The sequence below is a fragment of the Magnolia sinica genome, chromosome 10 (genome assembly GCF_029962835.1).
Source record: "Magnolia sinica isolate HGM2019 chromosome 10, MsV1, whole genome shotgun sequence".
Taxonomy (NCBI): domain Eukaryota; kingdom Viridiplantae; phylum Streptophyta; class Magnoliopsida; order Magnoliales; family Magnoliaceae; genus Magnolia; species Magnolia sinica.
In genome coordinates, this window is record NC_080582.1 from 17,470,476 (window position 1) to 17,497,144 (window position 26,669).

Here is a 26,669-nt window from a genome sequence, read left to right on the forward strand (position 1 = left end):
TCCTGCAACAAGTGGTGTCGGGGATGGTTCCTTGGGCCCTGGCCCATGGGTGTGAAAGAGAGTTCGTGAAACTCTACAACGCCCCGTCATCGCAGACCGTCAGCCACGCTGCCCGGATGCTTTTTGAACTCGCTCCTTGCTTAATCAAGGCCATCTAGTATCTATCCTCAAATCATCGGCTACAGGCTCTTCTGTCTGAGGCCGATCCGGGTCGGCGTCCTGACAGGCGAGGCGTCTCTTGCTCGGAAAGCTGCAAGACGCGAGGCGAGGCGGCTTCTCCGGCTCCTGCGAGCGCCATCGGCGGGGCCAGCTCGCAGCCGGTTCGACTCTCCAAAGCCGAAGAGGAGAATCGGCGAGTTCGCAATCCATGCTTCGTGCGCGGATGACTTAGCTCGGGCTAAGCTTGAGGCGGCGAGGCAAACGGGCCGAGGAGAAGACTCGGGAGGCCGAGACGGCTAGGGACCGGGCCGTCAAGCATTCCTTGAGTCGGTAGAGTTTGAGGACGAGAGGATCGCTGTTCAGAGCGGATATACGGAATGCGTCGAGGATATAAAGAAGTCTTTTCCTGACCTTGACCTTTCAGAAATCGAAGGTGGAGGAGCCTCGGAATCCGAGAATCCGACGCCGCTGTTGAAGTCACTGCTGGGGACGGGGCCGACGCATGAAGACTTTGGTTTTTTTTTTTTATATGTAAATATTTTTTTTTTTGCTCCGATGTATTCGGTTGCTTTTGTACTTACACGTATTCGGACGAATGAAAAAGCATGTCTTTAAACATCAAATAGTAAGCTAAGGATAGTAGACCTTGAGGTGTTCAGCGTTCCATGGATGAGGCAATGACTGTCCGTTCAGGTCTTCCAGCCGATATGTTCCTGGTCTAATGGTGCCCGAGACGATATAGGGTCCTTCCCAATTGGGTCCCAGTGTACCCGACCCAAACTCCTTAGTGTTGGAAAACACTTTCCGAAGAACCATATCTCCCCTTCGGAATCTTCTAATCTTAACTCGGGTATTGTAGAACCGAGTCACTTGTCGTTGTCGAGCCTCGCCCTTTCCCTTTGTTCGTCCAGAAGGTCGAGTCCGAGTGCAAGGAGTTCTTCATTCTCTTCTGCATTGAATAAGGTGATTCGAGCCGAAGGTAATCCGATTTCGACGGGAGTGACTGCTTCCGAGCCGTAAGCGAGTGAAAACGGAGTTTCTCCTGTGGCCGTTCGGGTTGTAGTTCGGTAAGCCCAAAGAATTTTCGGGAGCTCTTCGGCCCATGCTCCTTTGGCCCGGCCAAGCTTGGTCCGAAGATGTTGCTTGATAATCTTGTTAACTGCCTCGACTTGTCCGTTGGTTTGAGGGTGATGCGGTGATGAATAAATATTCCTGATCCCGAGGTTCTTGCACATCTCACGAAAGCTCCTATTATCAAATTGCCTTCCATTGTCTGTGACAATGGTACGGGGTACTCCGAATCGGCAGATAATGTTTTTCCATACAAACTCGGTGATCTTCTGCTCGGTTATTTTGGCTAATGGTTCTGCCTCGGCCCACTTCGTAAAATAGTCCACTGCTACCACAACAAACTTGGTCTGCCCTTTTCCCATAGGGAGCGGTCCTATGAGGTCGATGCCCCATTGTGCGAAAGGCCAAGGACCAGTCATCGGTGTCAATGCCTCGGGTGCTTGCCTCGGAATTGCCGCAAACCGTTGGCATCTGTCCATTTTTGAACGAGCTCACGAGCGTCGTGTTGGATAGTGGGCCGGGGAGTATCCCTGTCGTAAGACCTTGTAGGCGAGGGATCGCCCTCCAGTGGTTTCCGCAGATTCCTTCATGAATTTCCCGTAACACATAGTTTGCCTCGTGGGTTTGAGGCACCGCAGCGGGCGTAGTATCCTTTCTTATAAAGGGTCCCGTTGAGTATGGTGTAGCAGGAAGCTCGGATCCTAATTCGTCGGGCCTCGGTGCGATCTTCTGGCAACTTGACTCGGTCGGGAATTGCATTGTAAGATGGTATGTGGATACCACTGCCTGGAGGAGACTCAATGAAGGTCGGCCGAGTATCGCATTGTATACCGAGGGTTGATCGACGACCAGGAAGTCAATCATCATCGTCGTCTGATGTGGGGCATTGCCAGCAGTGAGCGGTAACGAGACAATCCCTTCAGGCAGTACCTGTCCTCCGGAAAAACCGATCAACGGGGTCCGAACTGGGCGCAGTGTGGATCGTTCGATCCCCATTTTGTCGAACGCCTGGGTAAATAACACGTCTGCAGATGACCCCGTATCGACGAGTATACGAAACACCTTTCGGTTAGCGATAGTCAGGGTGACAATCAATGCGTCATCGTGGGGGTGATAGATGCCTCGGGCATCTTCTTCTGTGAACGAGATGCAATATCTTTCTCTTTTCTTCTCCTTTGATGGCCGATCTATAATCATGAGCTCGGACTGAGGCTGACTAAGTTTTCGTGCGTGATTCCTTCGCGCGTTGTTTGAGTCGCCCCCACATTGTGGACCGCCGATAATCGTCCGGATTTCTTCCATAGGCTGACTCTCGGTCGGGCGCGCCTCAGATGCCCCAGCTTTGACCATATGTTCTCTGAGTCGGCCGTCTTTTATGAGTCTTTCGATCTCTTCTTTTAAGTGACGGCAATCACTTGTGTTATGCCCGTGATCGCGATGATAATGGCAGTACTTATCCTTATCCCGCCGATTAGGATTACTCCTGAGCTTACTGGGCCAGCTAACAAAGCCTTCGTTTTTTATTTCCATCAGTACCTCTTCCCGAGTCTTATTCAAGGGAGTATATGTGGAAAATTTTCGATCCGGCCGTTTTCGACCTTCGCTCGTCACGTGCTTGATCCTCTTTGCGTTTCCTTCCCGGCGTCGGCTTCTTTTGGCCGACTCTTTGGCGAGGTTTTGGTTTCACGCGAGGATTCGCTTCCTCGGCGTTGGCATATTTATCGGACCGTGACATAAATTCCGAGTATCGGGCGGAGTTTTGTCTAGAGATGCCAAGAATGCTTATCCCTAACTCCTTGCATGAGTGCATTGAGGGCCGTTTCTTACGAATGTTTCAGAACTTGAAGGGATTCGAAATTAAAACGCTTGATGTAATTTTTCAATAGCTCTCCCTGCTTCTGAACTAGGTTATATGTGCAGGGGGCTTTAATTTTTTCTTTCCGCCGATGAAGTTGGTGAGGAAGGCGTTGCTTAGCTCAACGAATGAACTGATAGATTTTGGCATAAGCTGTTTTAACAACAGTCGAGCTACATCAGACAAGGTAAGAGAAAAGGCCCGACAAATTACTGCATCCGAGGCATCAACGAGTTACATATAGGTTCTGAAGCACTCAATATGCTCGGTCGGGTCGGTCTTGCCGGTGAAAGGAGTGATTTGAGGTAATCGAAACCTCTCGGGCAATCGGGCTTTCATTCACGGAGTCCAAAAAGGGGGACGCTTTAGCGACGGACCCCGTTGAAAAAACAATCCCGCCCTGCGTTATGTCTGCCAACTCGATTGCCCACACTTCCCGCACCTCGTTGTTGAAAATTTGAAAGTCGGCTTTCCAAGGTTCATTGCTTTCTGCCATCCATGGAAGGGCGATTGCGCCTTCTTCGTTCTATTTCGTGCCGAAGATCAGTCGGGGGGAGGGAGGCGTTGGCTGACTGCGCTGGAGATGGTTCTGACCCGCCTTGGGGTTGGCTCGGCCGGAAAGACTGCGGCGCAGAAGGTTGAGGATCAACCGCCGCCGTCGGTACGCGCGCCGTCTCCCCTTGAGGATGCGGGAGTGGCTGCATTTGCTGCTGATACATTCGTTCCAGCATCTGTTTCATCGTATTCATATCAGAACGGATTTCTTGAACCTCCTTGTCCAACCGCCCATCGTCGCGACCCCGCTGATTGTTGCTTGTTCCGGTCGCCCCTCGTCGGCGGTTGTTAGGTGCGTTCTGGGCTGATGGAACGGCGATTGGACCGGGTGGCCCTGTAATCGCGTTCTCATTCAAATCTTCTTCTAGGACCGTCCTTCTAGTCATCACCATTGGACTCAATATAGAGGTACGGGATGGCTTTTTGCACGTTCCCACAGACGGCGCCAAAGGTCTCAATGAATGCGCTTAACGACTACTTCTCGTCTCGGACTAAGTTATGAACCGACTCAGCACTCGCTACTCCTCAGTGTCATATGAAAACACTCGGAGTAAGGGGGCTTACTGTTGGGGACAAAACATACAAGTCCGCAGACTCGGACTAAATGCCTCGGGCCACCAAAGGATGTGTCAAATCCGAGGAGTTATTCGCTAGACCGAGGCAAAGGTTGAGTCGGCCCCGACGGGTCGGTAGGGTCGTCAGTGTCTCGGGCATGCTTCGGGCGGACCTCTTTATCGGATCGACCGTCACAAGATGAAGCCGCACTCCGGATGTCTTGGGATAAGATTCCCGATCCCGAAGCTCACGGGATCGGATGAAGGCATGAGACGGGCACGATCCTGTTTCCGTGATCCCAGGAGAAGATTCCGTGATCCCAGGAGAAGATCTCGCGCACAATACCAGGAAGAGAATCCTCGTGCGATTAAATGCCCCAGCAGCTATAAAAGAAGGGGGGGCCCTCACCTTGAGAGGTACGAAAACAAATTCCTCCAAAAGACTTTTCAATACTTTAAGACCCCGAGTCAGGCCGACTTTGGCATCGGAGGGTCCCTGCTGTAACATGGTTTTTCTAAACAGTTTTCGAGATGTAATTCCTCGCATATTTCAAACAGGTGAAATTAGTCATAATTACTGTTTACATGTATTTATCTTGTTTTACCGCTATAGTTAGAAAATCAAATAGCCCCTAAAAAATGTAAATAACAAGTAAAGATAAAAGGTAACACTAAAAACTGGTTTAGTTAGTATGAGATGACATTTCATGTTAAATTTCTTCATTATTTATAACCTTAACTTGACCATTTGCGTGCTTTCCACAATTTGACATGCTGCCATAACTTTTTAGCATTAATTGCTTTCTTTACTTCTAAACTTGCCATATGTCTCGATGATTGCTTCAGAGCGACTATTATTTGCGTGCTCACTTTCTCTTTTAAATGACTTGGCACTGCTTAATAAACACCAACTGTACTACTACAAAATCTTCTTCATATATCTCTAAAGATCTTCAAATACACCATGCAACCCCCTAATGGTCACATGAAACCTTCTTTAATTGCCTCTTATATGGATTGTCAAAAATAGAAATGAAACAATTAATAAGTTAACCATTTTCCTTTAAAAATGGATGATTGCTTTAACCACCTTAATATATCTACAATCAAAATGTTAAATATATTCAACCTGAAACATATTTTTAGCATCATACATCTAAAGGGAGCCGTATCACATTAACAGTTAGGATCGTTTTAAAAACTCAATTTCAATATATAAAGACACAACGTATCATACTGTAATACGTGGAGATGTATTCTGATAGATCCCGAATGATAGACAATGTGGCTGGAATATGGTAGAGTGATCTATTAGGACAAGATGATATTTAAATATAGATAGTCTTTTTCGGTGTATTCCATCATAGATGGATCATAATTTTAAAAATTATGCTTATTAGGTAATTTAATTTGTCAATTTTTTTACTCGGTTCGGGTCACTTGATATAATATAGCCCCCTCAAACCTTAAAATACTCCCCCTTCCCAGTTTCAAATGATCTTAAAAATTATGTTTATCAGGCGATTTAATTTGTTAATTTTTTTTACTCATATCGGGTCACTTGATATAATATAGCCCCATTAAACCTTTTTTTTTTACACCCCCCACACACTCACGCTTGTGGAATTTCACCACATATGGATACTCGAACCCTTGATCGGGTGTTGAAACTCCTGTGAGTCTACCACCCGAGCAAGAGTAAGGATCCCCCCGTTAAACCTTAAAATACTCCCCCTTCCCCGTTTCAAATTATGTTCGAATGCCCGAACCTTAAATCCCCCCCTTCCTTTCTCTCCTCAAGCTCCCTCAGCCCCTCTCCTTTCTCTCTTTATCCGATCTTCGACCCCCAACCTGAGCTTAGTCCTGCCTGTTCGGCTCTCACCGCCTCCAAGCCCGTCTGGCCGTCCCTACCTCCTCTCTTTATCCATATGCTCCGTGTGTGTGTGTGTGTGTGTGTGTGTGTGTGTGTGTGTGTGTATTATTTGGGGTGACTAGCTAGGTGTTGTCCATTGCAGTCTAGCTAAGCGTCAAATATTTTATAAATATTTATACATTTAAATTATATATATATATAATTAAAAAAACCCTAAAAACTAAACGCCCAGTCGGCCACTGTCCATGACATCCTAACTCAATGTAAAATAAATTTCAAATATTTATATATTTAATACATATATAATATTAAAAACTATAAACCTCGAGAGATCATTAGGCACCGAGGATTTGGAGGGGTTTAAGGGGATTTCAAATCCCCCAATATGTCTGGCACCATAAAATAATTAGGGGTTCAAATCCTCCAAAGAGGGGGTTTGAAATCCAAGGTGAAAGCTTGGATTACATCTAAAATCCTTATAAAAATTGCATGTGTAACATGGGCGTCACTAAACTATTAATCTATTGGGCACATGGCCCACCGATGATATTCAAAAACAATTAGATGATCAATTTCATCACTATAATTACTTTAATATGATGATCTGCGTGAATGTGATCTTGTGCTTACGAGCCATTCGAGACTTGGAATTTCATCATTTCCAGGCAAAGTATATATTTCAACGAGCTTATTACAACCATTGTGTCAAACATCACATGTATACAATTATTAGAGATATTAAAGTTGACTGAGTAACACATGCACACGCACACTCACACTCACCCCATAGTGAGATTTCACCACCTATGGGTACTCGAACCCTTGACCAGGTGTTGAAACTCTTAAGAGTCTACCACCGGAGCGAGAGTAAGGACCCCCTAAATCATATATATATATATAATGTTAAATTGTTGTTATTATTAGATTGTTAATGTTAATGTTAGATCGTTGTTATTGTTCCTAGAGTTGTACATGAGTCGAGCTTGGTACAACTCGGCTCGGCTCGGCTCGGCCAATAGCCAACCCTATCTCGAAGTTGGCTTGGCTTGGTCCTCGAGCTTATTTGGCCAGCTTGGCTCGGTTTAGTCAGCAGCTCAAGCCAATTCGAACTGAGTTTGAGCCTGTGCGGCATTTTATCAAACATTTGGAATGTATTTTAAATTTATCATAAAAATGCAAAACAATAACTATAATTTAAATGTATTTCATCAAACACTCGGCGTGCAGTATCAAAGTCAAACAAAATCAAACACCCAGCGTGCAACATCGAAATCAAACACCCAACAAGTAACATCAAAATCAAATACCAAGCAAGCAACATTAAAATCAAACACCCAACATATCCATTTTTTCCTCGCCGGCACTTCGTTGAGCCATTTCATCAAACACTCAGTGAGTAACATCTATATCAAAATAATCAAGTCACCAATATGATTCGATCCGAGTTGGTTCAAGTTGAGGTTCGATCCGAGTCGAGTCGAGCTTAGGCAAGCTTGAATTTGGCTCAAAATTTTTTCAAGCTCCAAAATCTAGATCGACTCGATCCGAATCCAACTTCGAGCTGAGATGAATTGAGCTTTTTCAAGTTTAATCGAGTGAGCCGAACGAGCTAACTCGACTCATGTACAGTTCTAATTGTCCCTCCTATGAAACATGTTAAATTGATTGTGTGAACACTATAAGTTTATAATTATACTATTTCCACTCTTCCATTTACAAGTTATCTCTGATTTTTATTATATGATGTAAATGTTAATAGAATGGATTTTATGTACAAACTTGAACTCAAACTCAAACTTAGTTCAAACGCTCAAGTTCAAATTCGAATTCATCTTGAACTCCCCGAGTTATTGACTGAATGAGTTGAGCTAGCTAGACAGGCTGAACGACCAAGTTGAGCCAAACCCAAGCTGGTGTAGCCCGTTGGCGGAACCAAGCTGACATTGGCCAAACTTGACTGTTTAACTCAGTGTTCAGCTCTAAATGATGACCTCATAGGTTTAGTTTCCGTACCGTAGCCCTCCATGGCAAAAAAAAAAAAAAACCAGTAGTTTCAACCGTGAGCTGGTTTCCTGTAGCGTTGTCTATTAAGCATTGGATTTCCTCATTTTAGGTTAACGAATGGACTGCATAGATACAACACATACATCATGCTAGGCCCGATATAGCCATGGATGAATGGTCAAGATTCACCATATGCGGATTGCTGCCACTACGACCCTGCCATGATATTTGTAAGAAATCCACATTTCCATCCGTTTTGCCTAAAAATTGAGGCAGATCCAAAACTCCAATGGCTCCATGACAAGAAAAAGTGGTTACGGAAATGCCGATCATTGAAACTTTCATGGGTCAACCGTGATGTTTATATGCCATCCAAACCGTTCATAAGGTCATTTCCGGAGAACTGAAAACATAAATATTAGCGCCATCTAAAACTTTTGTGACCCACCGATGTTTCAACGGTGGGCATTCAATCCCCATTGTCTCCCAGCTCATGTCTTAACACGAGTGGGCAAAGTGAAGGAACGGATTTCTCACCAATATAATGGTGGGTCCACTTGGTTCCGACTGCAGGAACTTCCTGCATTGAAGTCCATTTAGGGGGGAAACGGATTGGGTACTCCCCCTGCCACCAGCCAATGACTGGTAGTCGGTGCTCTGTGGGCCCACCATGATGTATGTGTTTCATCCATGCCGTCCATCTATTTTTTGAGATCATTTTATAGTATGAGACCAAATATGAGGTATATCCCAATCTCAAGTGGACCATATTACAGGAAACAACATTGAATTAGCGTCTACCATTAAAAAAACTTTTTGGGGGCTATAAAAGTTTTGGATCAAGCTGATATTTGTTTTTTCCCTTCATATGGGCCTGTATGATTTAATCAACAGATTAGATGTCGAATAAACAGTACATTGGGCCTCAGGAGGATTTTAATGGTGGATATCCAATCACTATTATTTTCTTGTGGTGTGGTCCACCTGAGATTTATATCCCTCTCATGTTTGAGATATAATGTAAAATGATCTGTAAAAATGGATGAACGGAATGGATGAAACACATACATCATGGTGAGGCCCACAGAGCACCTGGCAGTGGGAGTAGCCAATCCGTTTCCCATTCAGGGGTGGTACCGACATGTGTACAGACCAAAAAAGGTAAACACTTTATAAGACTATCCATCTCAATCACCTGTTTTATCCAAATCTCCAAATTTCCCACGAGGGGAATAAAACGATGCAAGATGCAACAACCCCATGCAACCGACATGGCGACATCCCACTGCACGCGTGGTTGACTGAAGGCGAATCCCGCCGTCCATCCGGTGAGCCCAATGTCGGCATTAGATATTCTATAAAATAACCCCAATTAGACAGTTATAACATGATTTTAGGACATTAATTTCTTTAGCCGTTAACATTTTATTACAGTCTATTTTAGGGGCAACGATCGGACGGCTAGGATCAACCATTCTAAATTATTTTATAATCACGCTTCATCCATTTAACTTCCCAGTAAATGGACGGTATGATCCACCTTTCCCTTTGCCACGTGTACAGTGGGAGTGGGAGGTAGGTTACATTTTTAAAGTTTCTACCGAAGGATTGTTTTGTATCATGTCCCCGACATGATCTTACATTCGGATGGCCCACCGACTGCTATGAAGTTCGTGCCATTGTGTTAGGAGAGATCGAGCAGGCGATTCCTTGTAATATGGCCACGTGGCATCACTCAGGACAGTAAAGTGGGGTAAAGGCAACAAAGCACTTGCTGTGGCCAAACACCCCCACCCACAACTATCGCTAATTTAAGTAAACCCATAAATAGCTTGTGTGATGTGCTCCAAAATGATGTATATGTTTTATCCAAACCGTCCATCAAATTTGGATAATTATTTTAGGGAAAAGGCCAAAAATTGAGGCAGATTAAAATCTCAGGTGGACCACACCATAAGGAAACATTAGTATTTGAATACCACTATTAAAATTTTCCTTAGGGCGCTGTAATGTTTATACTCCATCCATGCTGTTTATCATGTCATGCAGACGTGGATGAAAAGGAAAACATAAGTATGAGCTTGATCCAAAACTTTTGTGGCCTCTAAGAAGTTTTTAATGGTGGGCGTTCAATCACTACCTTTTCCTTTAATGTGTTCCACTTGAGATATATATCTGCATCATTTTTGGTCTTATGCCATAAAATAAGCTCGCAAAAGGGATGAAGGGCGTGGATAAGAAACAAACATCATTGAGGGGCTCACAGAGCTCCATCAAGTAGCGAGTCGCTGCATGTCAGTATGCAGTACGCATTGGAGGATTAACGGACGTGGTTTGACTGGCTACCCCAATCTAGTGTTAATGATCTCCTGCCGGGGGTTGTAGTTTTTTAGTATAGACCCGCTGTACCATTCACTTTTATAGAAAAAGAAAAAAAAAACCTAGGGGTAGTTTTTTAGTATGGGCCGGGGGTTGTAGTTTTTTAGTATAGACCCGCTATACCATTCACTTTTATCGAAAAAAAAAAAAAAAAAAACTAAGTATAGGCCCGATGTACTATTCACTTTTATTGAAAAAAAAAACCTAATTTACTAAATTAGACCTTTATGCATTCATACGCACTTATAAAAACAAAAATACTCATACTTTTTCTAGTTACTTCATCCTAAAACTTGGATGTGTTTTTGTCAAAAACCATCTTTCTATACCCTAGCTATTTTATCCTAAAATTTAGAGATATTTTTATCAAAACTCTCTTTCTATATCCTAAAAATCTACTTTGATAACATAAATTTTATGGCGTTGAAAAAAACAGGCATACAACCAAAGAATCTATAGCGCTAATTTTTTCTTGTAAGGACAATGGTGCATGTGTTTTAACCACTCAATGTATCCATTTTGCTAGCTTACTTTACGCTATAAGCCCAAAATGAAGTTCATCTAGAGCCCTGGTACCACAAAAAAAGTGGTCAAAATTGAATGCTTACCAGAAAAGTTTTTGATCAAGCTGATATTTGATTTTCCCCTTAATGAAGGTCCGTGTGACCTTGTAAAAAGGTGATGACAAATAAACATCAGTGGACCCTAGAAAGGTTTCAACGGTGGAGATCATTAAACCCATTGTCTCTAATGTTGTGGTACACTTGTACACGCGTGTGCACGTAAGGTCATGATGCACTAGTACGGTAATAGCATCCTCACGTGCTTCCGTTCCTTACAAGTTGACCCCATGATTTATTATCTCTGACTTTTCATCCGGTGGGTCCATTTTAATCCCCAAAGGCGTTCCAAAAACTGGAAGTTTCTTTTAAACCATCTATTCTGCCTCACACTCTCCTACCATTTCTCTATTGTCTTCTCGACCATTCATTTCCAGAGACCAGATCCTCTAAAAAGCTGGGCATGGGTCCCACCCTGGTCTATATGTGACATCCAATCCGTCTAACAGGGCCACGCCATTTTCAAAGTAGGATGCTTCAAAGAATCAGACCGTGTGGGCCATCGCATGAATTTGAAACTTTTTAAATGGTTGGTTGTCCATTTTTTCCATCATGTGGCCCACTTAATAATACCTTAGTTCTGATTTTTTGGGCATCGTGTTATCATGGTGGGCCTCACTTATTGCACAGATCCGATTGCATACACATAAACCGGTGGGCCCCACACAATTAATAAAATTTACAATTCTTGTAAGGCCCCTCTTATTTGTCGGACATGGACCGAAAGATGCTGATCTTTATTTTAGAATCAGTTGCATATCCCCATCACTGTGGGCCCATCAGATGAACGGTCTGGATTACCGAGGAATGGGCGCATGAAGACAGCAAGGGTGTCGAGGTGGACGAGTAACCGACAGGGGACACGAAATTGAATTATTGCACTGGAGCGTTTCTAATTTTGACTTGGTTGCTCTTGTTTCCCGGCATTATCTTCAGGCCGTTGGCTTTTGTGGGCCATCAGTACTCATGCCTTTTGTTTGACTTCTTTGGCAACTTTTTCCAGTAATTCCCTGTGACCCTAAGCTTTGTGGGCCCACCCATGAGTCCATCCGTTACGTCGGATGATTTTAGATATGGACTTAAAAGTCAAAAGTATCCCACACGGTTTTAGTGGATTCCTGACTGTGGGGACCAACGTGATGTATTTTTCTTATATCCGCACCGTCCATACTTTGTTTCAAGAAATTTTAGGGTATGAGACAAAAAATGAAGCAGATCCAAATCTCAAGTGGATCACGCCGAAGGAAACTGTGGTTATTGAACACCCACCATTAAGGACTACTTTGAGACCATCCAGCCCGTTGATAAGGTCACAAAGATCTGCATGAAAGGAATACACAAATATCAGCTTGATTCAAAAGTTTTATAGCCCCTGATGAGCTTTTAATGTTCAATTCATCCCTGTTTCATGTGGTGGGACCACCTAAGATTTGGATGTGCTACATTTTTGGGCCAGTTGCATTAGGTGGGATTAAGGTGGATGGAATTGTAAAAGTTACACTAAATTCATGTGTAAGGTATTGTCTTGGATTGAGTGTATCCCATCTTTTCTAATACCATGTTTAGAATGTATTGCATTAAAAAATAAATATCAGAATTTACTTTCAAATTGCATTTGGATTGAACTTAGATGAAGCAAAAATCCATCATCCATGGAATTTGTAATCTCATCTCACACTTTACAACACAAGGCTTACTTTCCAAAGCCTACAAAGTTAATTTTAATCCATCGCTCACACTCTTTCCAAACATGTCATTCCAATTTTTAAAGTGGAATTAGTAATGCAATCCCATTTAATACAACTAAATACCACTATCCAAACAGGCCGTAAATGATCTGATGAAACGGATGGACGGTATGGATATAATATACATCCATCACGATGGGCTCCACAATTAGAGATTCAATGATCCATCGTAGCCGCACCCAAGAGCATCCAAAACTTAAGTGGGCCCTACCATAAGAAATTGTGAGATGGAAAGGCTCAACGTTGAAATTTTCTGAAGCAAACATGATGTATATATGCCATCTAATCCGACCGTACATGGATAAAAGGAAAACATAAATATATACATGATCCAAAACTCTTGTCATGTTTTCGATCTGTCTGCAGGAAAGTTTTAATGGTGGATGTTCAATTCCCACTGTTTTGTATGGTGTGGCTCACTTAAATTTTGGCTCTAAGTTGATTTTCATATTCTAAAATTACCTTCTTCTTTTTTCTTTTTTCTTTTTTTCGGTTAACTTGCTAGTACACCCACTATCAGTTCACACTTCACTGTTAGCCATCCCCACTAGGGAATCGATGCTAAGACCTCCGTGTTGAAATGAGGTATCTTTCACTCAGTCTACCACTTGAGTAAAAGCTTATGCACTTATTAAATATAAAGTGAATTAAATATCTTATGCACTTACGAGATGAAAGTGAATAGAAAAGCTTGTGCACATATCAAATGGGATGTAATGTGAATTGCTTTGTAAGTACATGTTACAATAATCTTCTATGACCTTAGTATGACTCAATGGAAAAGCATCATGTAGACATGTATAGAGTGGAATGTTGGATTTTCAAATTCAAATATAGCTGAAACTCAACATAGTTTGATAATCCAATTTAACAATTAATCCATCTAGCATCATTGTTCGACATAATGCTAAATTGTTATAATAAAAATTTCAAAGATAAAAGAATAAAGATCTTACATTACCTTATTGAATCGTGGGACGTTTTTGCACGATAAATCTGTTGATACCGACCCTCTAATGGTGGTCTCTCCCCTCTCTATCCTAGATGAAAGGCATTGAGAGAATGGACATCTACACCATTAATAGGGCAAGAGAGACACATTGTCCACTGAATGGACCACACACTTCACACGTGTGTAAGGATAACAGAAGGGAAGGTAAAGATGGGAGGATTAAGGCATTGTCTTTCTATCTTTCTCCAAATAATGGATAAGAAAAGTAGGAAAGTTCAAGGGTTCTCTTTATTATTTTTATCTCTGCAATATGATTTTTTTTAAAGTAAGGATGTTAGGATTTCAGGGGTTGTATTTATATGATAAGGATGTTAGGATTTCAGAGGTTGCATTTATATGATACTCTATCATTTTACCGATTTCTTTGTATCCTACCATGAGGGAAGTTTAATGATCCGCCTCATATATGCAAACGCTCATGATCTAATTCTTTCATTGTTTAGGCCATCTACTATATATATATATATATTATATTGATCATGGAGTAGACCATTGGATCTGAGCTATCAAGTCATCATCAAGTGTGATTAAAGTGGTTTTAATGGTTGAAATAAAACTTTAATGTTTGAAAAACTTCATAAAATCATATAAAGCCTGTAAAAAGTTAGGCATAATAATAAAAACATTTGATAAAGTTCTGATTTAATTATAAATAAGGTCCTAAGTAAAATTAGTGGATCTAATTATAAATAAGGTCCTAAGTAAAATTAGTGGATCCCATGTTGGTTTAAGCATGAATTAATAAATCTTGATGGACATACCTAACATTGCCTACTTTTAATTTGCCTTTAGGAAGCCTTGTAAAATGAGCAAAAGCCACATAATTAAAATCATGATCTTTATACATCCTCGAGCTTTAAGATATGATCATCTTTTATGCAACATCAAATCCTTAATCATAATGATCATACTTAAAGCTAATGGACCCTAAGATTATTGACTTGAATTCAATCTCTAAATGTTAAGTGTTTAAAGGTTTAATAGTATGATCTAATGTTCGTAGCATACTTTATAACACCTCAAATTTTTTACCAATTTGGGAATTGGATATCCTTGTACATTCATTTTGATTTCTCGACTTAAGTGCATGCTTGTACATGTATGCGATCAAAATAAGTGATTTTAGGTCCATTAAAACCACCTCACCGAGTGCAAGTTATGAATTTTACAGAACATGGATAGTAGCCCACGATGAAACCGTGAAATTTACAGTGCCATGGTGAAAATAGAGGTTTTTAGAGCAATGGGGCACAGTGCCAACTTTCCACCATGAAGAAGGGATGTTTTTGAGCAGCGGTCCATAGTGAAACTGTGGAGCCTGGTTCAGCAATGAACAACAATGTTCAACAATTAGTAGTTTCAGCGCACTGAATTCAAAATTTCATATATTTTTTATACAACTTTGATTGAGGTGATTCAAAAGTCAAATTGAAGCTTGATGAGTCTAGTTTTATAAAAAAAAAATTTTAAAAATAAAACCAAACTGAAATGAGGTTAATTTTAGGATGTTTTGAAAACTATGTAGAAAATTATTGGTTTCGAACACCTGGTACTTCCTGAATTTTTATAATTTTTCTAGAACTCAAAATGGAATAAAATTTAGTGAGGAAAAAATAAATTCAATGATGAACTACTAAAAAATTACAAAAATAATTCAGTAACTAGAAGTACCAAAAATATTACAAGCAATAGACTTAATAAAACTAAAAATTTCTATAACTACAATCACCGATGGATTGGACGTATCCTTTTCATATTAGAGTTTTAGTATTCGATGTGTTCTTAGGAATTTCTTCTAATCATGCCAGAAATCATCTCATGTAATTAAATTATATATTTTTTTGTATATTTTACTATTTTGAATAATTTATAATTTAGTTAAATTAGGACTTTTATTTTAGTTAATTAGAGCCGAATTACCATTTCCACTCATTGCAAATGACTTATATCGCAAACTTAGGTAATCCAAGCCCACCTAATTGCACATGATACATTTCGTTAATTATTTTATTTTAGAAATGGCCAGATTAATTAAAAAATCTCCAATCTGGGTTTGACGTTAATCGCAAAATAAATTATAGAAATTGCATCTTGAATCATTTAACTTAGTCTCGTAAGGCGAGCGCATGAGATATGTAAATATCCTTATGATTTATCAGGAACTTAAGTTAGTTTTCTCCATTTGATCTTTACCAAACTTGTGGCTTTCGGGTTTAAGTTGCAACCAAATTTAGGGCACCAACCTAAATTAATATTCCATACATATTCGTATAGTCTTGACTATAATCGATAATCGGTGGCTGTTAAACAAAAACTGGGTCCATACCCATTGATCGTCGCATTATAATCAATGATCAATTCATTGTACGATTAATGCACAAACAATTATAATATTCTTGCTTCATATAACTTATTTAATATCTAAAGTGTCATTGACGCTTGTTAGTTTGTTAGGTTCAAATGCATGTACTTTTACAACTGGTAAACCTTTATGGATGTTATGCCCTTACAATTTTACTTTATGCCCTTGTGGATTGACTATGGTAGACTGTCATGATTATCAAATCCATTTGGGCCTCTTTTCCATTTAAGATTTTGACTATTATTCCGTGTGGGATTGTTGTGTGCCACTATGTATGGACAATACACTAACTCCATACAGGGTTATTTGGATGTTCTTGATATTTCAAACGCCAGTGAAATGGATGGTTCATGTTGATCATATTACAAATGCCTAACGAATTATCTATACCATCCATCTTGTGGGTTGTAAATCCTATTCCTCATTTTTTTAAAAAAATTACTTCAATCGGATGATCCTAATAACTTATAATTAATGCCGGTAAAAAAATTGAATGTTTTTATCAAGATATTACAAATGATTTGATCATGGATATCACATTGTCAAACTCTTGATTAACCATTTCAATAAAAATTCACTCTTGTTGGATGGTCTTAAATCAATGTCCAAGGAAATGGGGTAATGGATTTGGTTAGGCTAGGGTAACACCAAGTTCCATCAAGATGTGGCATGATGCCATTTTATTGGCCTGTATACACTTGTTAGAGAAGGGCCCATCAACTTTTAAAAGGTTGTGAGCTCGAGTATGTACTCGATTGTATCTTGTATGCCAATGAAATAGTGTCATGTCATGATTTGAAGGAACTCAATGTTACCTCGGCCTAACCAAACTGCTCTCAGGAAATGATAGTCCATGTTGACCGTATAGCAAATGATCAAAATTCTATTGTTTGGGTCTAACCTTTGGTTGTCCATCCCTCTCAAACTAAAGTGATTCTAGCCATCCAATCAATGGCTATGAAACAAATGGTTTATATTGAAGATACTATAGATGATGTCATATTTGTCTTAGATTCTCATCATGTTAGTCTCACGTTTATATACCTATCCCTCTCACCCTCTTTAAGAGAAGGTAATTTCTAGTAACCTATAAATCCTGGTTTATTTTAGATATTATGATTATTTGTTTTTGGGTATTAAGATGTTCATCTTGTATTTAGATAACTGGCTATTTTAGTGTCCGGCAATCTTAAATGTAAAAAGTTGCACTTCAAACGGAGATTGCGATTCTCGGGAATCCAAATGGCCCTAATTCCAAACGGTCTTATATATCTCTAGCAATGTGATCCTTCTTATAAATAGACTAGTTAAGAGAACTGTGAAAACAATCCATTTAATTGAAAAGAGTTATAAAGTTGGTAGATCAAACCTTTCGTTTTTGAAAAATTTAAAAGAATTGTCCTTCCAATAGGACTATTTACATATGTTACTTTGACAAAACAACCTCTAACCCACCCGTTAGATGCTTGGTGCCTGTTCGTGAGGGCTCCAAGGAGACCATGCTTGAAAATTTACCCTCTTTATTATTGCTCCAACAACAGTTTGCCATTGATACAAGAAGCCTTTATGCCTAACTATTCATATACAGGTACAAACTCTAAGCATCGGGATCTTAGCCAATTTCAAGTAGATCTTGCCCGCCAGTCCGCTTGGCTTTCAACAATTGATGGAATGAAGGCTTTTCTCATCTAATCAGAGAGTGACCATCAATATAACCATCTAATGAACTTTTTGGTAGAAATAGAAGCCTCCAAATGCTATAAGTACTCCTAGAAGCCTCATTTAAGAAGATTTTGATTTTACATTTTCTTTGACTTCTTACTCGTACTTCAGACATTGATGCTCTTTTCTTCACTGAGGTAAGCCTCGCTAGTCTGAATACTCCCATTTCCATTAAGAAAGCCCTACCAAGATAACAAACCTCTTATGAGAAGGCTCTGCGTTGAGAGTGGACTTGGCAAGGAAAGACTTTGCTCCTAAGCATAGACATATTACAACATGTATGCATGGCACAAAGAAATTCATTCATTAATCCATAGACAATAAGCAACAAAATTGAAACGTATTTATTTCACTCTGAAAGTCATGCACTAAGGACCCCCATGTCACTAGGAGATAGTTGTTGAATGTTGCTAGGTGTTTTAAATTTGTCTGCAACTGGGTCTATCAATGGTATCGAATGACCACTCGATCCCAATGAGCAGTCATTGATCCCATCGACAACCCACTTGATCCATTGAGAAAATCTTATTTTTTAGCCATTTCTCACTAAATAGTTTTAGGGTCCAAATCGATCTAATTGAAGATGGCTTCAATTCCATTGATGGCTTGTCGATGACACTCGATATGATCGAAGCTCCTGTCAGCCGACTTGCCCAGCTTTGTGAAATTACGAATTTTGTTTTCTAATTCAATTTTAATCCTATTTAAGGGTTTATAATAGAGGATTAAGGTATTAAAAATTTGCTTAGGGCTTTTGTGAGTAAAGGGATATTAAAGGTAAAGTTTTTTGAATGATTTTTGGGGTGTATTCTCATATTAGTAATCTCTTACATTTTTTTGTAATATTAATTATCATATTGGATTTGTTGTTGCTTTGTGCCACAATTTCTTTCTACGAGAGTTTTCCTATGTAAAACCTTGTTTTTTCTGTATGCTTGGTTTATTTGATCTCTTATTGTTTGATTCAAGCTTGAGGTTGCTTCTGCGCGTCCTCCCAACATCGAATCAGTTTTAATGGCACTATTTGCTATATTCATTAGACTCATTATAATGTTCGAATACTATGTCCCACCATCTAGCCAGGTAGTGTACACGCCAAATGTTGTCACACTTATGAAGCACCGAGATGTTCTATCCTAATTGATGATATGAAGAATCTAAAGATGAAGGACATAAATTAATATTTCATGCATCATTTGCATGCCAGATTTTGTATTATATAACAAGCTAATTAACCTTTTGTTTTTTCTTTCCTTTTAATCATTGCTGTTTACCTTAAAATAGTTATTAAGGACTCGTGCCATATCATGGCTAAAAATGTATTGTTCTTATAACCCTTTTAGAAATGATTTTTTTAGATATAAACATCATCTTATCTTATAGGCATGATAATCCAACCAAACCTAAGGGCCTGTTTGGATACCTGTAACTTTTCTAAAATGTAACAAAGTTACAGGTGACTTTATTATAGTTGGTGTTTGGGGGAGGAAAGTCACAGGTAACTTTCTCTCAACCCGTGACTTTCTTACAGGAGAAAGAGGCGAAAATCTTACAGGCACTAGAGTCAATTTTCAAGTTACCCGTATCTTTGATACAGGTGACGGTTGGAAATTTTGAAATGAAAATCGTTGGGAAGAATCGTACCTACATTGAAGAACCGTACGTACCTTCTCAAATGGAGTGAAGGTTGAACGGCCATTGAAGGCTACAAGCGGCAATTGAAGGCGAGGCTACAAGCAACCATTAAAGTCTATCAGGCTACATGTGGGCACAATGAGGGCTACAAGCTGACATTGGGGAGAATCACAGTTCTGCATTAAAAAAAGTTGGTGGCCATTGCTATATAAATAGATATCCCTCTCCAATGTCTTCATCTCCCTCTCTCAGCCTCTATTTCCCTCTCTCAAGTCTCCTTCTCCCTCTCTCAGTCTACTTCTCCCTCTTCTATCGAGCTTCCACAAGGTAGGAAACTCCTTTTCTCTCTCTTTATTGCATTTTTCCTTTCTTTCCCTTTTTTTTGCTTCTGCGTTAACGGATGTAGCTTGGTGAGGTGGTGTGGATAATGCAGATGATCTGTGGGGCCCACCATATTGTATTTGTTTTATCCATGCCGTCCATCCATTCTTTTGGATTGTTTTAGGGCTTGATTCCAAAAACGAGGGATATCTAAATCTCAGGCGGACCACACCACTGAAAACAATAATGATTGAAAGTCCACCATTAAAAAACTGCTAGGTCCCACTATAATGTTTGTTTCACATCCAAGCTGTTGATTAGGTCATAAAGACCTGGATGAAGGGAACAAAACAAATATCAGTTTGATTGAAAACATTGGTGGCCCACCCAAAGTTTTTAATGGTGGCTGTTCAATCAACATTGTTTCCAGTGATGTGGTCCACCTGAAATTTTGACGTCCCTTATTTTTGGGCTGATGACTTAAAATGATCTGGAATAATGGATATATGGTGTGGATGAAACAAATACATCATAGTGGGCCCACATAACATGTCATATATCCTTCATGGCTTACTTAAAACCATAAAAGGCCATACTCTACAAGTGGGCTATAGAAGAAACATCAATTCAATTGACAATTATAGCACGCCAAAGCAATTATCATTGAGGGCTCCTGAATTTGTATTTTGATCCATTTTATAGTGATAGCATCATTTAAAGTTCTTGGATTCAATTTCTTGGGTCGATTTGTTATCTTCTTTTGTTTCAATCACATGTTAGACTTCTGTTGTTTTTTTGTTTCTTTGGTATTGTTGTCGATCCGAAGATCTAGGTTTCTTGATATTGTTGTAATGAATTTATTTTTCATGTTCTTCTTTTCTTTTTCTTTTTAAAAATGAGGATCTATTTTTCAGTTTCCATTTGTGAGTTCTGATGATTTAAGATTGATGTTCTTGTTTCTTTCCATTTATTGGGTAAGGAATGATAGGATCTCTTGATTTGGTGGTGATCAGACAGTTGGTTTGATGGGAGAATGTCCAAAGATCTATTTGATTGGAAGATCTTGACCATTTGATCTTTGACCTTCATCAATTAAATGAGGATTGTTGCCTTTTGTTTTGTGTTAATCATCAATTCGTGGGCAGCTGGTCCAAAGGTCAGGATTTTCCAATCTGGAAAATATTGGGTTATCTAGTGTGTGCCCATCAGATCAACGGTCTGAATCTTCCACTTACTGTTTGACAATCTGGTTAGGGTTATAGCAACACTTCCATTTCTTGATGTTCATGTAATAGAAAATGTACTCAATGGATTTCACCCTTTTAGATGGGGATTGACATTTGGATATTTTAGCAATGAGGAATGAGTACCTACAACCAGTTGTAGGTAAGCTTAAGTTACAACCCCTTTCACACATGCCAATGTGGCAACTGTGATCGACATGTGAACCACCATTCAAAAAATGGGCCCCACCATGAAGATTTCTGGTTGAGAAAATCAGGTCAGTCCCATCCTCAGGGAGGTCACATGTGTATATTGGATCAATCTGTTGGTTGGACTGCTTCAAGAACTCCATTGTTTTCATTTGAGAGATGGCTGTCCTGATCAAAATGGATCAGCCTGTTGGCTGGACTGCTTCAAGAACTCCATTATATGAGGATTGGTGATCTGGTGGGCCACCATGTTTGTGGGCTATATGCCTGAAATTGCAGTGGACAAGTGTGACCACAATAGTGTGTTTGGTTGTGGAATGCAGATCACTGCCTTATCCATCCATTGGCCCACCAGATATAGTCTTGAATCACCACACATGTTTGCCACCTGTACCATGAGGGAGCTACACAGAATGTTTATGGCATGCTACATAATAGCATTTCCCCTGTGGTCAACATCCTGCATTACAAACTCTACTGTAAATCAAATGCTCACAAACAGCCATTCTCTGTTGATTCTTCTAACTCTGCCGATGATATTCTTATGAAAATCGCAACAAAAATAAGCAACATTATATTCAGCCATGAAAATCGGTAGAATACTAATCTCCTGGGTCGCATCTTGGTGCACTGTTGGATTGAATTATACTAACTAATTATTATCGAAACAAACAGTTGCTTCACCCAATTATATTTAGGGCACTCACAATAAAAACAATTTAAGAAAAAGGAACCCCCCTCTTGACAGCAGATTTTAATCCACATGAAGCAGTGCGAAGAACCACATCATCAATCACAGGGTCGCATGTGAAATCCTTTGTTTGCCCCTGAGTGAAACTGGTGAAACTGATAGGAGTTGGATTTGAATATGCTTTGAACAACATAGAGAATTTTTGGGAGAGCAGCAGCAAGCCCCACCTCGAATCCACCATTTATCAGTAAGTTGTCTGCAATTTCCACCATTGGATCATCGTTAGGAGAGCAACAACATAAAACACTAAAATTGGAAATGATCTTTGTTTGTTTGTTCCCCCCCCTTTTGAGGGGCTACTTTTTGATAGATACACCTTATATATATATATATATATATATATATATATATATATATATATATATATATATATATATATATATATAGGGTAAGAAGATGTACTACTTTGTGCTCTGGTATTGCCAAATGAGAAAGAAATGGCTGTAGCTCTGCTCAGCCGACCAGAAGGTCATGATTATCATAACCATATGATTTTTTGGGAACAACTTGTCCATGTAGGAACACCCTGATGACTGGCCTGGATCAAGTGTGCTGAATATTTAAGCACATGGCTATGACAGCTGGCTCTACATACCGTACATTAGTACAAGTACCTCAATTTCTGACCTTTATGCGCCTTTTATGTGGGACAGTTGATTATCTATAAAAGTTTATCTAAACACACCTTAAACCTAGCGGATTCAGATCTCATGATGGAGCTAAATACCATAGTTGCACCAGCTGCAACAAGTGTACTAATGATCTGTTGGCTTGAGCAAAATAATATGCTAGAAGAGCTTCATGAACAACAACAACCACGGAATTGGACAGGTGCTTAAGTTGTAGATGTGATTATTAATGGGTCGGGGCTTACATGCTTCAATTACATTCGTATGCACAAAGATGCATTTTTTCTCCTTCGCGACATTATATAAGAGAAGAGTCACTTGCAAGGCACATTTGGCGTATCCTTAGAGGAAGAATTGGTGATTTTTCTTCATACACTTAGCTATCATATAAAGAACCGTATTACGCAGCATCATTTCAACCATTCTGAGAAAATGATTAGTCGTCACTTCAATAGGATGCTTAACGCAATCGTCGGGCTATATTCCGAAGTTTTAAAACCACCTGGGAATGGGTTGTCTCCTGAGATATTGAATAGTACGAGGTTTTTCCCTTATTTTCAGGTTAGTAAGTACATATTTTGCATTTTATAAATTCAATATTAAAGTAAGGAAAAATAAGTTATACTTCTTTTCCTTAGGGTTGTGTTGGAGCCATAAACAGCACATACATTCCAGCCATGGTTGGTTTGAAGGAGCAAGCTAAGTGGCGCAATCGAAAGGGATATATCTCCCAGAATGTCCTGGCAAGCTGTTCTTTTGATTTAAAATTCCAATATATATTAGCTAGGTGGGAGGGATCAATCTCAGATTCACGAATGTTAGGAGATGCTGTAAGCTGAAACAATAAATTGATTGTCCCAACAGGTATTAATTCAAGTCAATCGACAAATACATATTAATTAGTTAATATGTACCTTAAAATAAAGTGACTTCGGGCTTATGTTTCTTGTAGGCAAACATTATTTAGTTGATGCTGGTTTTACAAATATGCTCGGTTTCCTAGTACCATTTCGTGGAGTTCAATACACCTTAAGGTTGTGTTTGGGCATTTGCTTTAGGGTGGTTTACGAGGGGTGGGATTGTAAAATCTACCCCGATTCCATCCCATGTATGTTTGGGCAATTTTTCATCCGTCCTAGCTTTCACTTCCAAAATCGTCTGTCAGAGGAGAGGGATTCGGGTGGGATTCGTGCGATCCTGCAGGCGGGATTTGGACGGTCTTTGGACGAATTCTTGAGCCCATCGTCCCGCAGTGATAGCGCATCCAGAGTACAACCGCAGCAAGATGTGAAGTTCCTGCCAGATGAAGATGACAATGGAGGCGGGTAGTGGTGGAAATGGAGGGAATCCTTCATCGATTTATACCCCTGCAGCTAATGGTTGTATGTGGATAGCGAGAAGAGGGCTCCTTGTTCTGAAACGAGGATCAGTGAGAAAATAAGTAAGCCCTTTCATGAGGACCACTGATTTTGGGTTTCTTTCAAAAAAACTCTTCCTCTATTTCTCTGTTATGAATTGGATTTGGCTGGATGTTCGTCATTGTTCGCTCCTTTGTTGCAGGTGGGCTACGTCTCCGCCTACTTGGAGCTCTTCGGCCGGAGCGGAGGATATTGATCATCCTAGGTTAAAACGGATTTCCTGTAAGTATCTGAAAAATAAGGCTTTTTATTTTTTCTTTTGTTTTTTTACAATATATTGGATGGACCTTGTTCTAAAATGTGGTGGAAAGAAGAAGTAACCCTGTTGCATGGGACACCCGATTTGGAGATTTTTTTATGAAATTTATTTATCGGTCTCTTTTATTATATGGATTTGGGATGGAGATAGAAATGTGATTTCTTTTAAGATTTGGGGGTCTTTTTTCATGTCTTTTCTGCTGTATTGTGTTTGTTGAAATGCATCCTAGATGTTTGAATCTGCAAATGATTGTAGCCAAGTGTAAGCTCCTATCGAGTAAGGCCTGCATCCAAGTCAAGGTCTTGATTCTCTCGACATGTGTAAGCTTTAGCAAATGGACCGATAGATCTATATCATTTTTTTTTAATTTTTTTTTGCAGACTTCTTACCAAGATGCAAAAAATGAGATAATAATTCGACATTCATTTCGTATTGCTTTTGCAGACAGCGTTTCATTTTCCTGGTTGAAGATCCATGAGGTGGCAGGCTTGATCTAATTTATCACCATGACATAAATATTGTGGTCGTCTGGTAGGGGAGAGTGACGCAACATGAAAGAAGTTTATGAATTTTTTGTGGATATTTCAAGAGTTGATATGATTTGAGCATGTAATATATTCCTTGAGTCTAGCATAAGTATCAGTGGTAGCATCAATGCCTTTTGTGGTAATATTTCAACTTATGTTAGACAGATGTTAGCCTCCGTTTCCAGGGTGTGATCCACCCAATGTAGCCCATGGCTGGTGGTCGGTGCTCTGTAGACCCCACCATGATATAGGTCCTTCATCCATGTCGTCCAACACCTTTTTGGACATCATTTCAAGGTATGAGACCACAATCTCGAGTGGACTACGTTACAGGAATTAGTTTCATATTGAATGATTGTCGGCCATAAAAAATCGAATGAGGGCTATAATAGTTACATGTGATAATTTATTTATTTTTCCCTTATCAGATAGCCTTTTTGACACGTTGATTAGCTACCTAGCTGTTGTGCTAGGACTCACGACAATGTATTTTTTTATCCATGCCGTACATCCATTTTGGATCATTAATCTAGGACATGTTCTCAGAAATGAGGTAGATATAAATATCAAGTGGACCACACCATAAGAAAATAGTGTTTTTTGAACGCCCACCATTAAAAACTTTCCAGAGCTCGCTTTTATTTTTATTTGTCGTTTAATCTGTTGATCAGGTCACAAAGACTTGGATGAAGGGAAAACATCCATATCAACTTTATCCTAAAAATTACTTGTGACCCCAAGAAGTTTTTAACGGTGTGTGTTCAATCACCACAGTTTCAAGTGGTGTGGTCCACCTGAGTTTTTTGATCTGCCTCATTTTTTGCTCAGGTCCAAAAATGTGTTGCAAAATAGATGGACAGCGTGGATAAAATGCATACATCATGGTGGGGCCCATAGACTAGGCAATCGGTGTCCCACTCATTAGCCACCTTTCTGGGTCCTACCATTAATGACCACTAATTCCACTTCCAGCGTACTTCTGTTGTCCATCTGATGAGTGGACTGGGTTGTCCTTTGGCCCAATCACATACATGGTGGGGCACGTATCCAAGGCGGACATCAGGTAGTCCCCACCTTGGATGTGATTGTGTTAAAAAACGAGTCCCATCCAACAATCCCCGATGATGATATTGAGTATTGAATGTGGACCGTTGATGAAGCTCATCTTAGTTTTTACCATATGTTGTATCTCATGGGCAATCCAAATAACCCCACACCGTGATATCCCATGGGATGAAAGGAAACCCATGAAATCCAAACATAAAGTCGGACCTATCCTGGGATAGAGGTGTATACTTTTATCCCAAGACAATCCACTGTCTATCATCAATACTGCTGTCGGCGCAATTCCTTCCCATGTAATCCACCCTAACGCAAATGTCCAAACAGGCCCTAAGGAATTCAGGCATGGTTGTGAGCCAAGGACGAAAGAAGAGTTATTTAATCTTCGTCATTCCTCGTTACAGAATGCTATAGAACGTGCATTTGGAGTATTAAAAGCATGATTTCCTATATTGAAGACTACCCTGGCCTATCCTATGTGCACATAAGTAAATAGAGTTCATGCATGTGTTATCCTGCACAATCATATTGTGAATGAAAATTGTGATTAAGATCTTGATTTGGAGTATAATAATGATAATAACGACGACGATATGGGAGAAGATGTGGACGCAAATGGAGATATTAACGGAGAATTGGAAGCTAGTGATAATGATGATGAAGACGAATTTGAGAATGAATTCGTCATATTTAGAAGGGAGAAAAAACGATGGAAAGATT